The sequence below is a fragment of the Globicephala melas genome, chromosome 7 (assembly GCF_963455315.2).
Source record: "Globicephala melas chromosome 7, mGloMel1.2, whole genome shotgun sequence".
NCBI classification, from domain to species: domain Eukaryota; kingdom Metazoa; phylum Chordata; class Mammalia; order Artiodactyla; family Delphinidae; genus Globicephala; species Globicephala melas.
Genome location: NC_083320.1, coordinates 6,262,429 through 6,280,818, shown reverse-complemented (window position 1 = coordinate 6,280,818; position 18,390 = coordinate 6,262,429). Strand labels below are relative to the sequence as shown.

At 43.8% G+C, this 18,390-nt stretch overlaps 1 protein-coding gene across 1 annotated transcript in view; it reads left to right on the top strand.

Moving 5' to 3' along the window:
- The window catches only part of TRPM8 (transient receptor potential cation channel subfamily M member 8), a 159,330-nt gene that overhangs the window by 139,762 nt on the left and 1,178 nt on the right, over positions 1–18,390 (top strand). The window lies entirely within an intron of this gene.

Here is an 18,390-nt window from a genome sequence, read left to right as displayed (position 1 = left end):
ACCCCCCTGCCTTGTCCCTAAAGTCCGTGTGGCTGTCCTGTTCTGAGCTGAATGCTGTGTCCTCCTCCCAGCCCGTTTCTTACCACTGGCTGCCCAGCATTCTGCATCCCAGGAAAGCCACACTGCTTATGTGGTCCTGCCTTCCCCCTGGATTGTTTCACCTCTTTTGTCATGTGCCTTAATGGGTCTTCTAACGGGTAGCAGTGGAGTGCCATGGTTTGGAAATACAGGACACATTTACCTTGCTGTGAATCCCAGTTTCACTGCTTGCTGGCTGTGTGACTTTGGGAAGGTTATTAAACTCTCTGTGCCTCAATTTACTCATCTGTAAAATGACTCCTTCCCCTCAGAGGGGTGGGAGGATTAAATGAGATAACTGAAGAGGTGCTAAGGTCCTGGCTGGCACGTCCTAGCTGCTCAGTGAAGGTTAGCACTCTTTATTGTCACCACTCTTAGCTGCTCCTTTGTTCAAAATCTCCTCCACCTTGCTTTCTGGTGAACTCTTACTCTATCATCAGGGCCCAACTTGGGAATCACCTTCTTCAGAAAGCCTGCCTGATCCTCCGCTCCCAGAGCAGCTCTGTCCTAAGAGAGCTTCCCAACTCTCCTACCTCCTGGCTGTGCAGAAGATGAGAACATCTGTGGGTCACCTGTGTGCTAGAGAGGGACTTCTCAAGGCCACGGGCCCTGGCCAGCCCCAGCCCCTCCAGCAGCCCAGAGCTGGATGAGGAACACCTCCCTCACTGACCTCCTGCTTGTCTGGGCATCCTGGCTGGGCGTGTGTGGTTAACAGTTCCTGCCATGGTCTGTTTCGGGTCTCCCTCCCTCCCTCTCTCTGACATTCGGGAGGGAAGGGCTTTGTGTTCCCAGTTTGTTTGGTTCACTGCATCTAGATGATGCCTGGTCTATTGCTGGAGCTCAATCAGGCGCCTGTGTGGTTGGATTGAATTAGTCACCACTCTCCATGTGGTTTCCTCATTAGTGTTTCTCCTCCTCCCTTCTTGGCTGTTAAAATATGACTCATTCCCAATTAAGCACCATCCTGCCCTTTTCTTGCACCCCAGGCAGAGGTCACCAGTCCTTCCCCATGTGAGTTTGGAACCCGATTTATAAACTTGACGGCAGCCCTTGCAGCCTGTCCATAAGGTGTCATGGTCATCGTGTAGGGATCTGTCCTCCCACTGGATTGGAGCTCTTGTAGGGCAAAGACCAGGTCTTTTTCACCATTGCATTAATTTGTGCACTCAGACACATACACTGTGTGCCTTACCATGCTTGGATATCACCCTAACCCTGTCCCCGGGGATCTTACTGTCTTCAGGGAGTCCTGAGTCTTGGGTGATGACCGGGGCAGGGGGCAGATACGAGGGGCTCCCAACCTAGCTCTGGGGGAGGGGGCAGGAGGGATCCTCAGAACAAGCAGAGCGATAAAGAGGTTTGGTGCAGGACAGGTGGGGCTTGTTTGAGGCAGAGGGAACACATGCAGGGGCAGGCGAGTGGTTGAGAGCATAAACTTGAACCAGCTTGCCCGGGTTCATATCCTGACCCTGGAGTATACCTAGACCCGAGCCTGGCAAGCAGCCCCGGCCCACTGATGTTAGCCTCGTACCTGTGGGTCCCTCATTAACTTCCTTTAAGTTCTGAATTGTGTTCTCGGCACAATGTTTCACCATGTGGTGATCCTGTGAAATTTGCCCTCATGTGGCAGGAAAGTTTTTGCTGGGGAAAAATGAAAAGGAGCAAACACCTCCAGGGAACCACCCTCATAAGATAAAGAGAATGCGGGCTTCCTGCAGGGGTGCAGGGGACCCGGTGTAGGGGGAGCCAGGGCACACCCTCAACGGCTCCTTCCCACCCTCAACCCCAGGGTGAATTTTTCACACAGAAGAACACTTGTTTTTATTTTAAAAATAAGCAAAAAGGATATAGCTCCCAAATTAAGAGAGTTAGTATAATGTGTACACGCACACACATACATGTATATATATACACACACGCACGCATATACGCACACATACATGTATATACGCGTACACACGCACACATACATGTATATATGCACGCACACACGCATGTAAACACGCATATGCGTATATATACACATTTGCACAAACACACATACATGCGTATATACACATGCATGCATATACACGCACACACATACATGTATACACACATGTACACACATGTATATATACATACACACAGTTATGAGGTGGGGGAATAGTGTTTGCAGTAATTTTGTGTGGATGAAAGCGAAACCTCATGTGCTCATTTGCCTTTCTGCTTTTAAGTGAGTACAAAAGAACAAATACGAAGTGTTACAGCCCTGCTGTGACTCCAGCTCAGCGGGGTTAAATAGCGATGGTCTCTGTCCTTGTTTCCTACCGCCCTTCATCCTCCCCACAGGGCCCTACCATCCCCTCCCTTCCTCTTTGTCTCCCTTCTTTCAGTTCAGCGCTGGCAGATGGCTCTGACGTCTACGTAATTTTTCTCCGAGATGGGTGAAGAATAGAAGCAAGGCTGCCCTTCTAGGCTGACGGAGAGGGCTTTTGCCTCCAATTTCACCTCTCACATCCCCTGGTTCAACCTCCAGGCACAGACAACCCCCCACCCCCCGCTGCAAAGTGAAAATCCCCTGGCGCCCTCGGCTTTGCCTTGAATCTGCTCAGTGGAAGCTGCAGCACTCTCTTATTATTCCAGAAATGGATTTTCTTTGAAGCCCCACTGTCAGTTTCTTTCAGGCAGATCAGGCGATTTATGGACGCTTAAGGAGCCGTGTGCTTTCAGTGACCCAGAACTGAAGACACTCGGGTGTCCTGGCGCTGGTCGCAGCACCCCCGTGGGTTTCCCTAACAGCCCAGCTCCCCCGGGACAGCCCAGGCACAACCAGCACCCTCACTCCCTGCAGGCCTCCCCCCACTCTCTACCCATCAAAGCCCCAGGCTCTGACCCCTGCTGTCCTTGGAGTGTCTGGAAGCAAGAGACTCTCATTCCAAGTGAGAGTTGTTTCCAGATCAGGAGAATAATTTCCTCCCACTCCTGAGAGCACTAGGCGTTCCAGCTCCAGAATCCTGGGCTGTGTCCCTTCTTCATGAGATTTCCTCTTCGGATCCTTCTGAAATGAAGTGACACGATTTCTCCCCCAGTTAAAAAGAGAGGCTTTCAGATTCAGACTTGAGGTGCCTTTGACTTGGGTGCAAGCAGCTTTGAGTTCAGAGAAGGGAGATAATCCACTTTCATCAAGCGCTCAGTGTCTCTGTGTCCAGTGTGCTCAGATTAATCATCAAAGAATGCGGACACGCGCAGCTGAGATGCAGCCCTTAAACCTCCCTGCGCTTCGGCCTCCTTATGAGAAAAAGGAGAAGTTGAGCTAAACTCTTACCCAGGTTGTCCCCTCTCTGAAACACCAGCATTTGCTGCTCCCTGGACAGATGAGCAGAGCTTGGCTTTGGCCAGGACACTGAAGAGCTTCCTCTTCTTGGTCATTTCGATTGCTTCGAACTTATTTCTGTAACTGTGACGGGGACGAGAGGATGGGTATGAAATGTGGGGTGCTGGCAGCGTTCTTCCCTCTCACCATCCGCCCAGCCTTCAGAGGGCTCCTCAGGCCGCATCTTGTGGGAATGAGCCCAGGGATGGGAAAATGAGGGGACAGACACCAGGCAGGCCAGAAGAAAGGAGGAGGGAGGCCTGGATGTGAGAGAGCGTTTACGGAGTGTGGAGAGACTTTGGGTCCTGGCCAGTGTGTGCATGCGTGTGTGCATGTGTATGGGTGTGCCTGTGCATGCACATGTGTGCATGTGCATGTATGTGCGTGCGTGTGTATGGGTGTGCACGTGCATGTACATGTGTGTTTATGTGCATGTGTGCATGTGTATGGGTGTGTGTGCGTGGGCGTGCATGTTGCATGTGTGCGTGTGCATATGTGTGCACGCACATACAAACCACCTGGAACCCTCCTTGTTTTCCTCTGTCCCACCACTCTCTGCAGTGGCCACCTCAGACCACCGTGAAACCTCCGGCTCCCCTTCTACCTCCATCCCCTTCTTTGCTCTTGGCAAACAGACTTCCTACTCCCCCCACCCTCACTCCCATGGGCGCTCACTCAGCTCCCTCTTCCAGATTTGCAGACACCCCCGCCCACGGGGCTGGCTTTTATCCTTCCTTCCCACTGCCCTTTGTCTTTTCCAAGTGGATTCCTTCCTCCTGCGCTTTGGACTCCTCCCCCCAGGCTTCTCAGGAACCGTCTAGGATTGCTTACTCCTCCTCCTTTCTTCTCCCTTCTCCCTGGAATATTTCCACTTGCTTCCACCTTTCCTACCGTCAGAATAGAGCAGCCCTGCCCTCCACCTTCCCCCGGGCCTCCTGTCCCCTCCCTCTCACAGTCTGAAACCTCACAGATGTTCCCGGACTTACGGCCTCCGTTTCCCTCCCTCTTGTGCACGGCTGAGCCTCCTGCAGCTGGCCCCACACCCCTCGTCTCCCGAGGGTCATCACTGGGCTCTTCCATCCGGCGGCGTTTTGCTGTGACCTCTCTTCTCTGGGCTTTCTGGAACCGCAGTCTCGGGTTTCTCCCTGCCTCTGTCAGCACTTTCTCAGTCGCCTTTGAAACTCGCCCTGCTCTACTCCTCTATTCACGTTGACTTTCCTAGGCTCCATCCGCAGCTCTCTCTTCGTGTGCCCGGGTCCCCTCCTTCACACTCACAGCTTCAGCTACCATCCAGGTGACACTGATTCCCAGGTGTACAGCTGCAGCCCGTACTTCCCACCTGAGCTCATCCCAGCTCATCCCACTGCCTAGCTAGCGTCTCTCCTTACTTTCACTAATGTTTCCTGCGATTGTGCCAGACAGGAATCCTAGCATCACTACTGAGGCTCTCTCTCCCCACGCCATAGCCTGTCTTTGTACCCCCTGAGTATCTTGAGTCTAACCACGTCCCTTTCTCCACTTAAATCTAACTTTGTCTCACCTTACTACCCGCATCCAAGCCACTGTCTTCTCTGCCTGAACCACAGTCATAGATTCTGACCCCTCCCGGATCACCTGGTCACCTCCTCGAAATTCTTCTCTGTATCGAGACCGAAGTGATCTCTTCAAAATGAAAACCTGCTCATGTGATGCTCTTGTTCAAAACCCTCAAAGAGCTCCCCGTCGCTCTTGGGATAATGACCCAGGTTGTTAGCACAGACTGCAAGGCTAAAGCCTACTCTGGTCCCATTTATCTTTCTACAGCATCTTCTGATACACGTTCCCTGAACTCTGACACTATTGAGAGGGAAGAGGGATGCTATTAATGATTAGTCTGTGACAACAAGCGTGAAACAGTCAACAGTCTTGGGAAAACTGTGTGATTTCCCCACTCAGGGCTGACATCCTCCCTCCGGCCCCAGGGCCTTTGCTCGTTCTGTCCGGTCTGCCTGGGAGTCTCTTCCTTGCCTTGTCACGCTCTTGTAGCTCCCACTATGATATGCATAACTCTGTGATGCCATCGAGCTCTCCTCTGAGGGTCTTCATCACTGTTGCCATTTTGCATATATTTATGTGATCTTGGATGTATACTGACATTCCTGACTGACACTGTAAGCTCTCTGCAGTCAGGAACCATGTCTGGGTTTGCTTCCTGATGTATATCCAGCAAGCAGCTCAGTGCCTCGCATATAACTGCTAAATGATATTCGGTGGGTGAGCGAATGGATAAATCAGGTAATTGCTGGGAGACAGTTATCCTTTGGTCTCTCTTCTTTCTGCCCCTCCGCCTTTGTTTCTGACTGTTCAAGGATTATCGTATGACAAACAGCCTTGGAGACAGAGATAATTGCTCCCTTCAGAACAAAGAACAGGCACACTAACTTTAATAAAGACAATGCCCTCCTCTGGAGAAAAGGGCAGGCAGCCCACAGTCCCTTAGAAAGACTCGGGCTCTCTGAATCAGTGTTCATCTTCTGTAATGTGATTGACCACGTGCGTAGGTATCACCTGATTCTTTTCATGTTGCCTTGTGGGAAGTGGGGCTCGGGTAACCAAAGCAAGAAATGCTGATACTTTGGCTACTGCTGTGACTGATGAACCCCTTGTCTCTGACACAGGGGTCTTGGATCCTCTCCCAGCATCCACGCCAGTCACATGTTGGGTGAAATCTCAGACTTTTCCCAGGGCTTGACATTAACTAGAGTAATTCTATTTTGTCCTTTCTGTATGTTTCTTGGAGTTCAGTAACAAAATGTGAACAAATGAAGCGTGAATGCCTTGAGTACCATCCCTTTATCCCTTTTACACAAACGGCATCCCCGGGTGACACTATGAAGTCAGCAATGTTTTCCTCTCTTTCTTATATGTTCCCTTTTTCTCCTTCTGGTTTTGTAATTTTTTCCCTCCTAGGTCTTTGGTCTATATTCTCTTCCCTTTCAAGTGGTTAAATTAATTCCTCCTACATTGTTAGCCAAATTTTATAGAGGACCCTTAAAGGGGAAACACATTCAAGGTTTAGTAAAGTCTAGAAGAAAAAGCTTTGGATTAGAAGTTAGGAGACAACTTTTAGATTCATTCAGGACGAACTAGTTATCCGAAATTGAACAAGTCATAAAACTTGTTTCCTCATCTGAACTCACTCACCCATTCATTTAACAAATCAGCTACTGAATTATTTGAAATAAATGACATCATTGCTGCCTTTCAGCGGACTCACCCTCTAACGAGGGAGGCAGACAAGAGAACTTAAGATGCTAACACAGTGAACGGTATGATAACGGAGGAAATCCTGGAGAGCCACTGCAGGGCCCAGGGGCTGGGCATGGGAACACAAGTGGTCAGAGTGAGCTGGGGCCTGACCCGAGTCCCGTGGGCTAAGTGATTTGCCGTGAAAAAGGCCAGGAAGGGGGTTTTAGTCAAAGGAAGGAGAAAGTCCTTACAATTTCTGTTGAGTCTTTTCCTGACTTAACCTGCTTACCAACCTCTGCCGGTACAAACATCTTGTGGTGTCTCTAAGGGACAGTCTTTCTCACGTCGAGGGCCACGGCAAGTGCACCTAGTAGACGGCAGTATAAGAACGCTGTGAAGGGCCCAGCTGCACCGCCAGCATAACCCTACTAACTGGGCCTAGCCTTCTTGTCTGCCAAAAGGGGATCCCATTAGGATCCCAGACGGGGTGATGGTGGGGATGAGATTGTTCGACACAGTCCTTGGTTCAAGGCATACATCCAAGTGCCTGTGTCAAAATGGGGGCGGGGGGATACTTTGGAAAGAATTCATGTACTTTCTTTTTTGTCTCTTTGAGAACATGACCATTTCCCCAGTTGGCCCAGGATTTCCATCTGCCTGGGTTGAGAGGCGAGATTAGAAACATCTCAGAATCCAGCAGGGAGGCAGAGGGAATTCTTGGTTTCTCCCGTGCGTAATAGGATTAGACAGCAAGAGGTTAGACCTGGAAGGCAGGACATTGTCTAGAGGTGGAATTACAAATTCTTTATTCTCCTGTTTTGAGTCTTCTCCCACCAACACCTTCCTCATAGTCTTTAGAAGGAAGACAAGGGCGATTCAGGGCATCTGGTGAGAAGATGCAAGGTTGTCATTGTTATTTACATCTATGTGAGTCAATAAGAAGAGTTTGGTCTCCATCCCCTGGGGCTGGCTGCCCCGCCGGGAGCCCGCAGGAGCACAGAGATGTGCTGGCCCCAAAGAGCTCCTGCTCTTTCAGTCCTTCAGACAAGCGTATGCTTAGAAAATGACTGTTCTGAAAATATCCACACCTTACCAAGTAGAAACAAAAAGTAATACTTCTTATTCATTTCAGAGAGGTACAAAGCCATCCCAAGAATTTGGAAGCCTCACAGAAGCTTCTAGATAAATCTTTGGAGTGCGTTCAATGGTTGAGCCTGCAAACATGTCCACTGATTTACATTTTTAAAAGGGAAGTGTGTTACTTTAAAATTACCTGGATTTCTTTCAGTCTCATAGAAACGGTATTGTGCTTCCAAGGGGTTGGCACAGGGTTAGATATGGTTAATGGACGGGTAAAAGTCTGCAAATCATCATTCAGTGGGGCTTACTGAGTTCTTTAGTTTTCTTTGCTCTTAAGCGGTGCTTATCTGTTGGTTGTGAAAATGGAAACAGACAAAGGATCTGCTCCAGGTCTGAGTACCTGGAGTTGAGTGGCAAAGATGCCAGTAAGGCAAACCATCGCATTCATCCCTTTTCTGCGGAGGATGACAAGTGGAATTGTTGTGCATTTAAAAGATAAAGAGATGATCGCTATTAAATATTTGAGGTATTTCCTCCTAGCCTTGAAATTTTAAATTTAGTTTCTTTCCTTTCCAAAATAATATTTGACATATTTTAAAAAGCCAGAAAGCTTCACTAGGCTTGTCGTGGAAAATAGCCATCCCTGCCCTCCCCCACCCTAAGCACTGAGGCAAACACTTACAAGCCTTTTGCCTATTTGTTCTGCGTTTTTGTTTTCATATTTCTAAACAATTGGCGTATACTGCTATTTCTTAATTCTTGTTCACTGTGTATGTGATTGTGACCATATAAATATCATTCACAGCAACACCGCATTTCCTTTTGTGGTTGTCACTAGTGCTCTGTGTCAAATATTGGGGTGACAAATATTTGGGCTTCTACCTTCAGGGTACATGGCAAAACTTTTTTCCTGTTCCCTTGAACTTGGGTGGAATCATGAGACTGGATCTGGTTGATAGCTGCAGAGTGTGAATTGCCCGTGTGAAATTCTCCACGGCTCTGTTTATACTTGTCGTTGCTAACTGCCATCGCTCAAGAAGATGGTTGCTCCATCAGAGTGCATCCTTTTGTTACTGTGATGAGTAAAGCTCCTTTTCAACCAATACTGAGCATAAGCAAAAGATATTTTACTGTTTTAAGCTGCTGTGGTTCGGGGGATGTTTGTTACCACATTCTAACAAAAGTTTTCTTAACGTATACATCTTTCTTGAACAAATGCTTGTTTTCCCTAGAAATAGCAGCGCCTCATTTAAAAAGTTTGCTTAAGTTTCTCTGTCCCCATCAGAAATACACTAAAAGTATAAATCTCTTTCTTTGTCAAGGACTCTTAATTTCTTCTTTTCTTTGGGACTTTCCATTGAAGGGTTGCCTCCAGCCCCCCACACAATGGTCTTCCTGGAGATCCCCTTCATCTCAGTACTATGGAGCATAAAACCCCCGGTTCCTGCAACTCAAGATGGCAAAGATTATTCTTACGACCCCAATATCTATTCCCCTAGTTAATGGATTACATTTCCTAGCCTCCTTTGCAGCAGGTGGGCTCTGTAAATTATTTTTGGCCAAGGAGATGTAAGCCATAACGGACGTGACCTTTAGAAAGTGTTCTTAAAGAGAAGAGGCTCACCCATTTTTGTCTTTTTCTTCATCATGCTGCATGGAATAGAATGTGATGGCTGGAGCTCCAGCAGCCATTTTTTTACACCTTTTATTTTATATTGGAGTATAGCTGATTAACAATGTTGTGATAGTTTCAGGTGCACAGTAAAGGGACTCAGCCATACATGCATGTGTATGTATCCATTCTCCCCCAAACTCCCCCAGCAGCCATACTGGATCATAATGACAAGGGCTTCCTGAAGGAGTCTAGGTCACTAATAATTAATTACAGAGCCACGAGACAAGCACTGGTCTGCTTATTGCCACACTTTTATTTATTTATTAATGTGAGAAATAAACGTCCATCTTATTTAATCTGGGATTAAATTTTTGGGCACACGAGAATGAAGCTGATTCAAACTGATCCTTCCTTTTGCTTAGTTAATTCCCTTGTTTTGGTGAAGCACATCCTCTTAGCCATGGCTTGGTCAAGAAATAGAAGTGATTTTGTATATTCCAGGTACAAAGAGTTTTAATACAATAAAGAAATTGTTAGATCATTACTTCACAACTTTTATCAAGATTCATTCTAAATGGATTAACTATTTAAATGTAAAAAGGGAAATCGTAACACATAGGTAAACATTTATGTGATTCTAAGCTGGAGGAAGACCTTCTAAAGATGACACTAGTAGAAACCAAGTTGAGTGGGTTTAAAATAAAAATAAAATCATCTGTAAGACATAAAACCCTGAAAACAAAATAAAATAATAGATGAAAATGAATAGGAAACTGTGATTAAAACTCAGGGTTGCTGATCAAGGTTCTTTCCTTTCACCAGGATTTCTCAACCTTGGAGCTACCGACATTGTGGACTTGGATTCTCTGTTATGGGGGAGTCTGGCCTGTGCCTTGTAGGGTGGCCAGCAGCATCTTTTGCTTCTACCCAATAGATGCCCAGTGACACCCTCTCCCCTAGCTGTTGACAACTGAAAATGTTTCCAGACGTTGTCAAATGTCCTAGAGGGCAAACTCACCCCTGGCTGAGGACCATTGCTCTACACCAGTGGTTCTTACATTTGAGTGTGCATCAGAATCCCCTGGAGGATTTGTGAAACACCTATGGCTTGGTCTTCTCCTTAGGGTTTGTGATATAGTAGGTCTGGGTTGGGGTTTGAGAATTTGCATTTTCAGTAAGTTCCCAGGTGATACTGAAGCTGCTGGTCTGGGGACCACACTTTGAGAACTTCTGATTTCTACTACTTTGCTTGCAAAGTAAACATGCTGTCCCCTATAAAATAAAAGTAACAATACTATTCACATTTCCAGAACATGGAAAAGATGACTATCGGCCATCCTCTTGACAATGGAGTTCAGGAGTTTAGACACCAGGCTATTATAAGAAATTAGAAGATAGCTGCAAAATCTATGGTTTATGAATCAGATGAAGATTTGGTTTATACTTGCTCTAAATTTAGTGATTTTTTTTCTCAACTAATATTACTGTAGAGATGAGCAAGATGAAAAGAAACTACCTTAAGAGAAATGATCAAGATGATAGCAATGAACTGTATTAGTCTATGATACGGATGTCCACCCATCTTTATTCAACCTTTTTCTAATTGCTCATTGAGCTTCCTGTGATAAATTTTATATAAATTTCCAGAGGCTGCATGAGAAAATCTATACTCTACTCTTCACTTAGTGACACAGAATTTATTTTTTAACATCTTTACTGGAGTATAATTGCTTTACATTGCTGTGTTAGTTTCTGCTGTATAACAAAGGGAATCAGCTACACGTACACATATTTCCCCATATCCCCTCCCTCTTGCAAATCCCTCCCACCCTCCCTATCCCACCCCTCCATGTGGTCACAAAGCATGGAGCTGATCTCCCTGTGCTATGCGGCTGCTTCCCACTAGCTATTTTACATTTGGTAGTGTATATATGTCCCTGCCACTCTCTCACTTCATCCCAGCTTACCCTTCCCCCTCCCCATGTCCTCAAGTCCATTCTCTACGTCTGTGTCTTTATTCCTGTCCTGCCCCTAGGTTCTTCAGAACCTTTTTTTTTTTTTTTTTTAGATTCCATATATATGTGTTAGCATACTGTGTTTGTTTTTCTCTTTCTGACTTACTTCACTCTGTATGACAGAGTCTAGGTCCATCCACCTCACTACAAATAACTCAATTTCATTTCTTTTCATGGCTGAGTAATATTCCATTGTATATGTGTGCCACATTTCTTTATCTATCATCTGTCAATGGACACTTAGGTTGCTTCCATGTCCTGGCTATTGTAAATAGTGCTTCAATGAACATTGTGGGCCATGACTCCTTTTGAATTATGGTTTTTTCAAGGTATATGCCCAGTAGCGGGATTGCTGGATCATATGGTAGTTCTATTTTTAGTTTTTTAAGGAACCTCCATACTGTTCTCCATAGTGGCTGTATCAATTTACATTCTCACCAACAGTGTAACAGGGTTCCCTTTTCTCCGCACCCTCTCTAGCATTTATTGTATGTAGACCTTTTTGATGATGGCCATTCTGACCAGTGTGAAGTGATACCTCATTGTAGTTTTGACTTGCATTTCTCTAATGATTAGTGATATTGAGCATCCTTTCATGTGTTTGTTGGCAGTCTGTATGTCTTCATTGAAGAAATGTCTATTTAGGTCTTCTGCCCATTTTTGGATTGGGTTGTTTGTTTTTTTGATATTGAGCTGCATGAGCTGCTTGTAAATTTTGGAGATTAATCCTTTTTAAGTTGCTTCATTTGCAAATATTTTCTCCCATTCTGAGTGCTGTCTTTTCGTCTTGTTTATGGTTTCCTTTGCTGTGCAAAAGCTTTTAAGTTTCTTTAGGTCCCATTTGTTTATTTTTGGTTTTATTTCCATTTCTTTAGGAGGTGGGCCAGAAAGGATCTTGCTGTGATTTATGTCATGGAGTGTTCTGCCTATGTTTTCCTCTAAAAGTTTTATAGTGTCTGGCCTTATGTTTAGGTCTTTAATCCATTTTGAGTTTATTTCTGTTTATGGTGTTAGGGAGTGTTCTAATTTCATTCTTTTACACGTAGCTGTCCAGTTTTCCCAGCACCACTTATTGAAGAGGCTGTCTTTTCTCCATTTTATATTCTTGCCTCCTTTATCAAAGATAAGGTGACCATATGTGTGTGGGTTTATCTCAGGGCTTTCTATCTTGTTCCATTGATCTATATTTCTGTTTTTGTGCCAGTACCATACTGTCTTAATTACTGTAGCTTTGTAGTATAGTCTGAAATCAGGGAGTCTGATTCCTCCAGCTCCGTTTTTCTTTCTCAAGATTGCTTTGGCTATTCGGCGTCTTTTGTGTTTCCATACAAATTGTGCAATTTTCTGTTCTAGTTCTGTGAAAAATGCCAATGGTAGTTGAATAGGGATTGCATTGAATCTGTAGATTGCTTTGGGTAGTAGAGTCATTTTCACAGTGTTGATTCTTCCAATCCAAGAACATGGTATATCTCTCCATCTGTTTGTACTATCTTTAATTTCTTTCATCAGTGTCTTATAGTTTTCTGCATACAGGTCTTTTGTCTCCCTAGGTAGGTTTTTTCCTAGGTATTTTATTCTTTTTGTTGCAGTGGTAAATGGGAGTGTTTCTTTAATTTCTCTTTCAGATTGTTCATCATTAGCATATAGGAATGCAAGAGATTTCTGTGCATTAATTTTGTATCCTGCTACTCTGCCAAATTCATTGATTAGCTCTAGTACTTTTCTGGTGGCATCTTTAGGATTCTCTATGTAGAGTATTATGTCATCTGCAAACAGTGACAGTTTTACTTTTTATTTTCTGATGTGGATTCCTTTTATTTCTTATTCGTCTCTGATTGCTGTGGCTAAAACTTCCAAAACTAAGTTGAATAAGAGTGGTGAGAGTGGGCAACCTTGTCTTTTTCCTGATCTTAGTGGAAATGGTTTCAGTTTTTCACCATTGAGAACAATGTTGGCTATGGGTTTGCCATATATGGCCTTTATTATGTTGAGGTAAGTTCCCTCTGTGCCTACTTTCTGGAGAGTTTTTCTGATAAATAGGTGTTGAATTTTGTCGAACGCTTTTTCTGCATCTATTGAGATGATCATATGGTTTTTACCCTTCAGTTTTTTAATATGGTGTATCACATTGATTGATTGGTGTATACTGAAGTATCCTTGCATTGCTGGGATAAACCCCACTTGATCATGGTATATGATCCTTTTAATGTGCTGTTGGATTCTGTTTGCTAGTGTTTTGTTGAGGATTTTTGCATCTATGTTCATCAGTGATATTGGCCTGTAGTATCCTTTTTTTGTGACATCTTTGTCTGATTTTGGTATCAGGGTGATGGTGGCCTCGTAGAATGAGTTTGGGAGTGTTCCTCCCTCTGCTATATTTTGGAAGAGTTTGAGAAGGATAAGTGTTCGCTCTTCTCTAAATGTTTGATAGAATTTGCCTGTGAATCCATCTGGTCCTGGGCTTTTGTTTGTTGCAAGATTTTAAATCACAGTTTCAATTTCAGTGCTTGTGATTGGTCTGATTATATTTTCTATTTCTTCCTGATTCAGTCTCAGAAGGTTGTGCTTTTCTAAGAATTTGTCCATTTCTTCCAGGTTGTCCACTTTATTGGCATATAGTTGCTTGTAGTAATCTCTTATGATCCTTTGTATTTCTGCAGTGTCAGTTGTTACTTCTCCTTCTGCATTTTGAATTCTGTTGATTTGAGTCTTCTCTTTTTTTTTCTTGGTGAATATGGCTAATGGTTTATCAATTTTGTTTATCTTCTCAAAGAACCAGCTTTTAGTTTTATTGATCTTTGCTATCGTTTCCTTCATTTCTTTTTCATTTATTTCTGATCTGATCTTATGATTTCTTTCCATCTGCTAACTTTGGGTTTGTTTTGTTCTTCTTTCTCTAATTGCTTTAGGTGTAAGGTTAGGTTGTTTATTTGAGATTTTTCTCGTTTCTTGAGGTAGGACTGTATTGCTATAAGCTTCCTTCTTAGAACTGCTTTTGCTGCATCCCATGGGCTTTGGGTCATCGTATTTTCATTGTCATTTGTTTCTAGGTATTTTTTGATTTCCTCAGTGATCTCTTGGTTATTTAGTAGCATATTGTTTAGCCTCCATGTGTTTGTATTTTTTACAGTTTTTTTCCCCTATAATTGACATCTAGTCTCATAGCATTGTGGTTGGAAAAGATACTTGATTTCAATTTTCAATTCTCTTAAAATTGAAAGTTTCTTAAATGTCAATTTTCTTAAATTTACCAAGGCTTGATTTGTGACCCAAGATATGATCTATCCTGGAGAATGTTCCATGAGCACTTGAGAAGAAAATGTTTTCTGTTGTTTTTGGATGGAATGTCCTATAAATATCAATTAAGTCCATCTTGTTTAATGTGTCATTTAAAGCTTGTGTTTCCTTATTTATTTTCATTTTGATTGATCTGTCCATTGGTGAAAGTAGGGTGTTAAAGTCCCCTACTATTATTGTGTTACTGTCAATTTCCCCTTTTATGGCTGTTAGCATTTGCCTTATGTATTGAGGTGCTCCTATGTTGGGTGCATAAATATTTATAATTGTTATATTTTCTTCTTGGATTGATCCCTTGATCATTATGTAGTGTCCTTCTTTGTCTCTTGTAATAGTCTTTATTTTAAAGTCTATTTTGTCTGATATGAGAATTGCTACTCCAGCTTTCTTTTGATTTCCATTTGCATGGAATACCTTTTTCCATCCCCTCACTTTCAGTCTGTATGTGTCCCTAGGTCTGAAGTGGGTCTCTTATAGACAGTATATATATGGATCTTGTTTTTGTATCTGTTCAGCCAGTCTATGTCTTTTGGTTGTAGCATTTAATCCATTTACATTTAAGGTAATTATCGATATGTATGTTCCTATTACCATTTTCTTAATTGTTTTGGGTTTGTTATTGTAGGTCTTTTCCTTCTCTTGTGTTTCTTGCCTAGAGAAGTTCCTTTTGTTGTAAAGCTGATTTGGTTGTGCTGAATTCTCTTAACTTTTGCTTGTCTGTAAAGGTTTTAATTTCTCTGTCGAATCTGAATGAGATCCTTGCTGGGTAGAGTAATCTTTGTTGTAGATTTTTCCCTTTCATCACTTTAAATATGTCCTGCCACTCCCTTCTGGCTTGCAGAGTTTCTGCTGAAAGAGTAGCTGTTAATGTAATGGGAATTCCCTTGTATGTTATTTGTTGCCTTTCCCTTGCTGCTTTTAATATGTTTTCTTTGTATTTAATTTTTGATAGTTTGATTAATATGTGTCTTGGCATGTTTCTCCTTGGATTTATCCTGTATGGGACTCTGTGCACTTCCTGGACTTGACTGACTATTTCCTTTCCTATATTAGAGAAGTTTTCAACTATAATCTCTTCAAATATTTTCTCAGTCCCTTTCTTTTTCTCTTCTTCTTCTGGGACCCCTATAATTTGAATGTTGGTGCATTTAACATTGTCTCAGAGATCTCTGAGACAGTCCTCAATTCTTTTCATTCTTTTCTCTTTACTCTGCTCTGTGGTAATTATTTCCACTATTTTATCTTCCAGGTCACTTATCCGTTCTTCTGCCTCAGTTATTCTGCTATTGATTCTTCCTAGAGAATTTTTAATTTCATTTCTTTTGTTGTTCATCATTGTTTGTTTTCTCTTTAGTTCTTCTAGGTCCTTGTTAAACATTTCTTGTATTTTCTCCATTCTGTTTCCAAGAATTTGGATATCTTTGCTATCATTACTCTGAATTCTTTTCAGGTAGACTGCCTATTTCCTCTTCATTTGTTAGGTCTGGTGGGTTTTTACCTTGCTCCTTCATCTGCTGTGTGTTTCTCTGTCTTCTCATTTTACTTAACTTACTGTGTTTGGGGTCTCCTTTTTGCAGACTGCAGGTTCATAGTTCCCGTTGTTTTTGGTGGCTGCCCCCAGTGGGCAAGGTTGATTCAGTGGGTTGTGTAGGCTTCCTGGTGGAGGGGACTGGTGCCTGTGTTCTTGTGGATGAGGCTGGATCTTGTCTTTCTGGTGAGCAGGACCGAGTCCAGTGATGCGTTTTAGGGTGTCTGTAACCTTATTATGATTTTAGGCAACCTCTCTGCTAATGGGTGGGGCTGTGTTCCTGTCTTGCTAGTTGCTTGGCATGGGGTGTCCAGCACTGGATCTTGCTGGTCCTTGAGTGGAGCTCGGTCTTAGCTTTGAGACAAAGGTCTCTGAGAGAGCTGTGGCCGATTGTTATTATGTGGGACTGGGAGGTCTCTGGTGGTCCAATGTCCTGAACTTGGCTCTCGCACCTCCAAGGCTCAGGTCTGACACCTGGCCGGAGCACCAAGCCCCTGTCAGCCACACGGCTCCAAGCTCTCTCTGATCTCTAGAGCAGAATGCTGGCTAAATCCAGTAAATCAAAGTGAGCAAAGTTCTTCCTCTCACGGGACAGATTCCTGGAGTCTCCCTCTCTGAAGTTTTCAAAAGAGCTACTAAAGGAGGTGGGGCGACACAGAATTTTTAACACCTTAGCTAAATAATTTTTGTTAAAGCAGCAGAAAGCTGCTGGAATTATTGCTGTGTACATTTCTGCAGATCGGAAAAAGAATAATGGAAGAAATAATTATGGCTTGAATTTCAATGGTTGGCTTCTATTTAATCTTCTAGGTTTACCAGACATGACGGAGCTCTGCAGAGATATTTTTAGTAGTAATCGCTTTTTAGCACTAATTGGTGGCTGCTCTGCCTGCCCAGTGCCAATGTTTATTATAACCAAATGAATTTGAGAAATAAAATGGTCTATCCTTGCATCAACAAGCTACAAGCAAAATCAATAGCCCTGTGCTGGCAACATTATTTTATTGTTGTCTCCTTAATCTCCTATACTCTTTTGCAATTACTTTCATTATTACTGCTCATTTAATGAGACCCTGAAGTTTGGAACCAGATGGTGCGGTTAGTTGAATCTGGAAGACTTTAATGGAATTGAGTTCAAACCAGGTTAAGAGTAACAGAATCACAATCTTAGTGATCACCGTCTCATAGGCATGGCTTTGTGTACATTTTATGCACCAGAAATCAGTGCAGGCTTCAAACAGAATGACTCGGATTGAGGTTCAGAGAGGCCCAGTGTGCTCACTCACTCATTCATTCATTCACTCATTCATTCAACAAATATTTAATCGTGTTCCTATCTGGGTACTGCAGTATGGCATCAACGAGACAGGCGCATTTCCTGTCCTATGGAGCTTATAGTCTACTGTAGGAGAAAGAAAGTAACAAACAAACAAGCAAGATTACTAGCCCTTGTGTTAAGTGCTAGGAGGGAAGAAGCAGGGAGCTGAAGAAGGGGGAGAGGATGTGTGAAGTTCAGGTGGGTGGTCAGGAAACTCCAGGACACCTGTGTGCAAGAAAGAAGGTGGCCCAAGATGAGGCCAGGAGCTGCTGGACCCAGAGATGCTGCATGGGCCAATGGGCATTTAGGCACCGAGATTTTCTGGGGATTTTATTTTATTTATTTATTTATTATTATTATTTTTTTTTTGCGGTACGTAGGCCTCTCACTGTTGTGGCCTCTGCCGTTGCAGAGCACAGGCTCCAGACACGCAGGCTCAGCGGCCATGGCTCACGGGCCCAGCTGCTCCACGGCATGTGGGATCTTCCCGGACCGGGGCATGAACCCGTGTCCCCTGCATCGGCAGGACTCTCAACCACTGCGCCACCAGGAAAGCCCCTCTGGGGATTTTAAATACACCTTTGTGCCAAGGTGCTGATGAATAAGACTTGTAGGAAGAACACCTTTTGGGTGAGGGAAGTAAATATTGATGATTCAGACAATATGTCAAGTCGGAAGCATGATTTTAAACGTTTGTGCAGAGGGCAGGCAAAGCAGAGGGAACATTTTGATTAAAAATTGCCTTACATAGTAGCAGTAATTAAAATTTTGTATCACTGCACTTCCTGTAAGGCATATCTTTCTTGTTAAATCTACCCCGTATCTCTTCTCCCCTGTCCCCCACCCACCCCCCTCCTCCTCCTCCACGTCGGTAAC